Source organism: Montipora foliosa, chromosome 3 (genome assembly GCF_036669935.1).
Source record: "Montipora foliosa isolate CH-2021 chromosome 3, ASM3666993v2, whole genome shotgun sequence".
NCBI classification, from domain to species: Eukaryota; Metazoa; Cnidaria; class Anthozoa; order Scleractinia; family Acroporidae; genus Montipora; species Montipora foliosa.
This window is the reverse complement of record NC_090871.1, coordinates 10531478-10538977: the sequence shown is the minus strand read 5'-3', so window position 1 is coordinate 10538977 and position 7500 is coordinate 10531478. Positions and strand designations below refer to the sequence as shown.

The 7500-nt window shown below is 39.8% G+C and overlaps 1 protein-coding gene across 16 annotated transcripts in view; it reads right to left on the bottom strand.

Annotated features, from left to right (window-relative positions):
- LOC137996723 (uncharacterized) overlaps positions 1-7500 on the bottom strand; it is a 49487-nt gene that overhangs the window by 35627 nt on the left and 6360 nt on the right. For 9 of the 16 annotated variants that reach the window (XR_011122348.1, XR_011122351.1, XR_011122347.1 and 6 more), the window contains exon 3: positions 3689-3739. The exons of the other annotated variants lie outside the window; for them this stretch is intronic. The gene's annotated coding sequence lies outside the window, so the exon portion shown is untranslated. The remainder of the gene's footprint in view (positions 1-3688; positions 3740-7500) is intronic. 16 annotated transcript variants of the gene reach the window in all.

Here is a 7500-nt window from a genome sequence, read left to right as displayed (position 1 = left end):
CGTGTTGGGTTCCTGTCCTAACTTACAAGAGCTTCTAGACAGAGTATCTGCCACCACCATCTGCTTGCCAGGTACATGTTCTGCTTGAGGATTGAACCGCATAAGGCGCATTAGAAGTCTCTGGCATCTTAATGGTGTTTTATCAAGATCTCTCTGGTTGATCAGTGGTACCAGAGGTTTGTGAACTGTCAAGAGCTGGAAACTTGGAAGCCCCACTAGATAACGTGATAGTCTCTCACATGTCCACACTGCTGCCAGGCACTCTTTCTCAATTTGAGCATATCTGACTTCAGTCTCTGTGAGTGTTCTACTACAAAAACCAACTGGGCGGAGTTGGTCACTGGGACCTTGCATCAGAACCCCGCCAATCCCATAACTACTAGCATCTGCACAAACAACAGTGGGTACACTGTATCGCTTGAAATGATTTCTTTGACCTTGGTAAATGCAGTTTGCTGGAGAGGTCCCCAAGTCCAAGCGGTATCTGACTTTAGTAGTTCGCTCATTGGACGCATTACTGAAGCAAGGTTGGGAATAAACCTCCCAAGGTAGTTAATCATGCCAATCAGTCTGCGTTGTTCTGGAACATTGGTTGGCGCTTCGAGCTCCGCCTTCACCTTCTCTGGGTCTGGACTTACACCCTCGGCACTGAGAACATGTCCAAAGTATGTTAGCTTGTTTTTCTTGATCTCGCACTTCTCTTTGTTCAGTTTCAGTCCTGACTCCTTAATGACTTGAAACGTGTTCTGTAAGTTCTCATCATGTTCTTCGGCAGACTTTCCATACACAATAATGTCATCCATAATCGCTTCACAACCTTCTCTGTTCTTTAACAGATTACTCATTAGAGACTGGAAAATTTCTGGGGCAGACGTGATTCCGAATGCAAGTCTTTTAAAACAGAACCCACCAAACCGAGTCATAAACGTGGTCAACTTGGCACTATCTGGATGTAGAGGTATCTGCCAAAATCCACTGGACGCGTCAAGTTTCGAAAAGTACTGGGCACCAGCAAGTTTGGTCGCGATATCTTCCAAGGTAGGAAGTACGAATCTTGAGCGCTTCACTGCACTGTTCAGCCTTCTTAGATCGACACAGATCCTGAGCTTACCATTACTTTTCTGTACTGGTACCATGGGTGCACACCATTCTGTCGGCTCTGTTACTCTTTCGATGATACCAGCTTCTTCCATCCGCTTGAGTTCCTCTTTTACTTTTGGCATTAAGGGAAAAGCTATTCTTCTTGCTGTGTTGATACAGTAGGGTTGGGCATTCTCATCCAGTTGGATCTTAACTGGCTCACACTTGAACAAGCCTATATCTCCAAACAACTCAGCATCCACCTCTTCTAATCTCGCAACTAAACCCATTTCACAAGCTGCTTCTCGACCCAGCAAGTTACTTGCATGTTCTCCACTGATTACAAAAACATTGAGTTGGTACTTCTTGTTGCAATGTGTCACTGTTGTTGTAAACTGCCCAGCGCACTGCAACTTGCCTCCTGGACTGAAAAGGGCTATCTTCGATGCATGTAACTTGGGCTGATTTGGTAAACTATCAAAGGTAGACTTTGAAATGGCGAGAAAGTGACCCACCTTTTGACACTTCAAACATGGTTTGTATTTTGCTAAACATTGTTCGGGTTTTGAGTGGTGAAGACCGCATCTGCGACATTTTTTTTTTTTTTTTTGACCCTGTTTTTGGGATGGATCCTCTTCCTTTCCTTTTCCCTTTTTTCAACGTGGATTAGACGCTTTCTTCTTACTGTGCACCTCCTCAACAACTTTCGATGCGAGGGAATTCTGATCAGTAACCTGAGACTTCACCATTTCTGACTGGTGAGCTATTTGAATCGCGACTTCCAGCGTTAAATCCGACTTTAACTGCAATTTCTGCGACACACCTTTATCCAGAATTCCAATGACGATTCTGTCCTGTATTTGCTGATCGCGGCTGTCCCCAAAGCTACAGTGTTCGGCTAATTCGTAAAGACTTCGTACGAACGATTCGACTGTCTTCCCTTGCTGTTGGATCCTTTGGTGAAAACATGCCCGCTCGTGAATTATGTTCCGTTTCGGCACGAAATGTTCATCAAATTTCGCCAAAATCACGTCGAATTTTGCATCATCTCCGTCAGCCAAGGTAAAGGACTTATACACATGTTCTGCTTCTCTTCCCATTGTGTAAATGAGAGCACTGACTTGCACGGCGCCTCCCTCTTTGTGAAGTTTCGTCGCGAGTCGAAATCGCAGGAAATTCTGCTTCCAATCTGGCCAGTTGAGCGGTTTGGAAAAGTCAAATTTCTCTGGAGGGCTTAATTTCAGCATTTTACTTGTTTCACCGCTGCCACCATGTCTTGAAATCTCAACAGAATTTATTTATAACAACAACAAACTTGATGTACAACGTCAACCATTTGGCAAGAGCACATGGCGAGCCTATATCCTTAATGCGCATGTCGCTTGCGTTACTAAGCAACCATGAAATATCGACACAGCCACTAAGACGAAAAGCAAAAGCGATCATCTTTTATAATAACACGAATTTCCCAACATCTCAGTCTAAAAGCCAATTCGATATGCGATCGGATGCAGGACTTCCCTGAAAACCACTTTCAGGTAAGTGGAGCCTCCAGGGTAAATATCACAGTTACTATTAGAATCTGCTGGAATTGAAAAATGGCATGGACCGGATCAGCTAGCAATGATCACTATGAAACAATTTGTATTGATGTGTTTCCCATCAGCGAAGACCTTTCATACTTTGATGGTGATGAGTCGGTGGGGGAATGAAACACTAAGCCTAAGAGATTCTTTTCGCCCTTACCCTGTCGATGAACGCTATTAATTAACCCTGCAAATCAAGTCCTCATTGAAGCATATTAATTCTCATGGCCAGACGATGCCGAAGTGAATCACTGCCGGCGAGAAGATTAACTAAACTCGACCGGATTTTTTTGGAATCTTTCAAGTTCTTTGAGTCCCCCACCTTTGATGCCAGGTTGCACAATTTGCCTTTCACAACTTTTTTAAAGTTTATTACCGAAACAACATGTGATATTTATAGTTATTTCATGATCGATCCTTTTCTCTCATCATTCACCATGAATATTGAATAAAAGCTGAAAACCTTACAAAGCAGTAATAAAGAACTACGGAAGAACAGAACTGAAGTGTTGGAGTTTCAGTTTGAGACTGAGTTATTATATGCCATTTTTTGGGTGCTCAGACGGAGGGCTATTTGAGGCTTCTAAACAAGCATGTTAAACAAGATAAGATATACCGCACATTAACCAGAGTAAACGGGTATAAAACGTGTAGACACTTTTCTCAAGGTTCCAAAAAAACGCAGTCAATGTTGTGTTGTGATTGTGAACCATAGGATTTTGTGAGTTGAAACCGTGAGTCATTAAATTTAGTATCCGCTGAAGTACGGGAACACCTGCAGACATTTTCTTCTCATTTCCGAAAGAAGAATTGAACATATTCTATAAGTAAGGAATGTATCTGTATAAATCGATTTTGCACTTGTTCACAAATCTCCAAAGACCTTTTTCACTGTTTAACCCTCAGTTAAAGAAAGAACATTCAAATCTTCGAACAACCATCAGACATAAAATAGTATAGCGGAAGAGTTAAAACTGAGGCTTGAAGCTTTAACCGATAATGCACTTTTCACTTGCCACTACCTTATAACTGAAGGCTTGAACTCAGTCTTGAACTCCAGTGCTGAAATCTTCCTACAAAACAAGAGAGCAAATTTTCGAAGACATCAAGTTATCTCCTCGATATGACTCTGCGACAAACTTCAGCAACGACTTATTTGATGAATGCCAAACCTATTTTTTTCTATTACTGACGATCCAATGAATTTTACCTTTAAGTGTAAGTACTCTCCTCTTCCTCGGAGTTTGGAAATTTACCTTTTAAGGACGTTCGCGCCAAAATCTTCCTACGGTGAGATTTTCTTCATTTTTCGCCTAGAGTTAGGTCATAAAGTACTTACTCCAAAAATGAAAAAAAAAATGGGGGTCACCGACTTTGTTTCGGAGAAAACGGCAGTGGAAAAATGCCTTAATTTCGAGAAATCGGTCATAATAGCGAGATGTAGGCTCATCTGCTCATCCATCGAAAATCATAAAAATAAACTGTTGGAGTGAAAGTTTCCGTGCATAGGTTTTTAGGAGTGAGATTTTTAGATAATTGTATGCCGCTAGGGATGTGGTAAATAGTAGAGTTCATCCTCGACGAGTGTTTTCGTAAGCTCTATCCGTTGCAACCACTACCAGAAATCGATGGCACGAGGAAAGAAAATGTTAAAAAAAGATAACTTTTTACCGTGAGAATTTTTTCATTTCATCATATTTTGTAGATAGTAAGTAAAATAAGTGATTCATGATTAAAAAAATAGGGGTCACCGATGATCTGAAGGAGTAAAATCGATGTGATTTTGCAAAGCTCTTGGAAAAGTTCGTTTGTCACGCTTTTGCGTGACCTGTCGGGCAAGGACTGGAACCCAAGAGAGGATCGATCGTTGGAGAGATGAAAGGTTTTTACCGAAAAAAAAACCTTTCTCGAGCATAGCAACGAAGTTTTAAGCAGGGGTCACCTTCATTTGGTTGGTGTTTTGTATAATATCTCTCCATTGCCGTCATGCTCATCCTTTGGAGTGTGTTTTTTTGTTTTCTGAAATTCTATCGCTGATTGTTTCCACGCAGGTCCGCACTATTCAAGCAGACGAGGACGAAAATACTGCTCAATTTTCACGAAAGTAAAGGAAAAGAACTTTAAAAACATGCATTCACTTTGAACTTAAAGTCGTAGGGTAATAAAAACATTAAAAAGAAACAGCCCCATTAAATTTACGCAACGGTTCGTCCTCGAGTTTTCCAAACTTTCAGCCACTAGTCTACTCGATCAGCTACCTTTTCCAGAGCTTTTCCATCCTCCCGCTCACTTCTCTTTGAAGTTTCATGATGATTCGGAAATAAATGTGCCATTCTTTTGCCGGCCTGGAATTTTTTCCTCGGCGTTTTTGTCGCCATGTTATGTTGACTGATGCTTGAAAAACTTGTATGAAAGTCAAGTAGACTAGTGTACGACTGATAAAACCTCGCGAATATTAGTCGTGCAGTAGTCTAATTGACTTTCATAAATATTTTAAATCAATTTTCACTGATCACGATCTTCTCTGATCCAACGCTGTGCAAGACTTATCGTCCATGGTTTTTGCAAAGGTTTTAAAACCTCAACTTCACTAATGCTCGAAGTAATGCGTGACATATTACAGTCGCGTTACCTGCGCAGTAACGTTGCGCACAAACAATTAGCGCGAACGTCCTTAATGTTTAATGGACTAGTGCAATCAATATCCACTAGACAATCGATTTCTCTAGGAGTTGTCAATCACGTGATTTCAAAGAAAGTTCCCGTCACACATGACTTCTGCTTTTCTGAGAAACAATCCAAATGATATACGACTGCCCAGTCGTAATTACTCAGCGTGGGCCACAACGTACGTAAATACTTTGACGGAAAGCCACTGATTATAAGACGAAAAACAAAAGCGCCGGGATATCATTTACAACTATACAACAAGAATTCCGTACGGTAGGTTTCTACAGATTGTGCTCAGCAATTTTGGGCAACTTATTGCGTTTGGAGCAAATTTTTAAGGGCTCGGCAACTTTGATCAACCAATTGTCTCTGACAAAAGCATAACATTTTTTAATACTAAAATCTTGCAAAAATTGTTTAAGTTAATAGTGTATGCCGAAGTGGTTTCTACGATATGAAAATGAAGTTTAATCGAAGTTAAATTAAAATACATTTGTCAATGCCTTGTAAGTTGTAGCTCGGTGCCAAAAAAATACCGCAAGGCTTTGACGCAACCAATTCACCAGAGTCAGAGTCAGAGTAAATTTGGGCTAACTTCGAAGGATCGATTATGCCAGAACTCTTCAAGAAGAAACAATGTGAAAGGTGTACAGAATGCCGGAAATCTCTGATGTCACGGTTTATCAGAACATAAAACGAGAAGGCAGTTTGCTCAGTCAATGTTTATATTTCAGATTAAAAGTTAAAAACTTATCAAGTTATTACCTTCCCCATATCTTTGTTTATTTATTTATCTTTTTGAAAACTCAAAAATATGTGTCGAATTAACGACGGGAAACGAAGGGAAAAAAGGGGACGGCCTTACATTCTCGGCTGCTTTGTTACTGGGAAGTACAGAATTCCACTGTTTTGGACTCTGGAATAGTATTCTCATTTGCGTATTATCAGCCCGACAGACATTATTCTTAGGGGATTCCGTAGGTCTTGTAACTGCCTTTTATTTGGACATTGGTTTTTGAACATTGACCGGTGAATGGAGCTTCTTGGCTAAATATCAAAGTTATAATTAGAATCTGCTGAAATTGAAAAATGGCATGGACCGGATCAGCTAGTAATGATCACTATGAAACAACTTGTATTTATATGTTTGCCATCAGCGAATGCCTTTCGTACTTTAATATGAAGGGGTTACTTTCTTAAGTAACTGTGGTGATGCGTCGGTGGGGGACTGAAACATGAAGAGTTTCTTTTCGCTCTTGGCTCTTACCCTGGTGTCGCGGATGAAAACTATTAACCTTGCAAATCAAGTCCTCATTGAAGCATATTAATTCTCTTGACCAAATGATGCCGAAGTGAATCATTTCCGGCGAGAAGATTAATTAAACACGACCGCATTTTTTTTGGGATCTTTCAAGTTCTTTGATGCTACAATAGGTTGCACGATTGCCTTTCACTACCCTTGTAATAGTTGACACTACAGCTGCCCCCGCGATGCAAAGTGCTGCATTATTTTTATTTTCAAATTATTATAGTCGATACCGTAAGTGTTGACTGTTGTAATGTTGTAATAGTCTTTTAACTCAGATCAGAGAAGGTGTAGCCTGAAGTTGAGACGATTACTTTGAGTTGTTTTTACTTTCTCAGGGGGAAAATAAGTCGAAGTAATAGTCTGAAATCCAGGCTAGAAAAAGCAAGGCGGAAAAGGCAATAGGATGTTTGCAATGAACAGAGTATGGAAAATCGACGAAGTCGCAGTTGTTTACAAATAAGTTTATTATGGGATATAGTTTAGTGACAATGTTACTATATCTAGTGTTATTTATTTGAAAAATTGGTAGAAATATTGTATAACTAACAAAACGGAACTACTGCCTATGCAAAATATGGCTATTATATATAATTTTTGTTTGCATAGTGGCAAGAAAATTGTGTTAATCAGAACGATATTATTCCTTGTGTAACAATGATGTAGCAGGATATATGTAACAGAGAAACTAAGAGTCCCATTCAACTGTGTTTGCATGAAGATAACAATAACTTTAATAACTAATTAGATCCTTTGTGCTATTGCTTTTACAATACGTAGCTGTTACATTTTTTTTTTCTTTTTTTTTTGCATGTTCACAGAAAAGTGATTTAATTAGAAAGATAACTAATTGGTTTT